Here is a 242-nt window from a genome sequence, read left to right on the forward strand (position 1 = left end):
GACCTAACTTTGCTGCCTCCAATCCACAGGACAGTTCATGGCAGTGTGCATGTCCAAGGCCCATAAACACCTGCCAGCTGAAAGCTAAAAGGAGAGTATGTTATTTCTACAGGTTAATGTCATGCTTTTGCCAAACGAAAGAGCTCTTAGGCTCTGGAGTCTTTTTCGTGCAATTAAGGTTAAAAGTGCAAAAGACCCAAAGTGTGTTCTTGACCAAAGATAGCAACGCTCATGTAAAGCAG

This window comes from Buceros rhinoceros, unplaced genomic scaffold, assembly GCF_000710305.1.
Source record: "Buceros rhinoceros silvestris isolate BGI_N320 unplaced genomic scaffold, ASM71030v1 scaffold6099, whole genome shotgun sequence".
Classification (NCBI taxonomy): Eukaryota; Metazoa; Chordata; class Aves; order Bucerotiformes; family Bucerotidae; genus Buceros; species Buceros rhinoceros.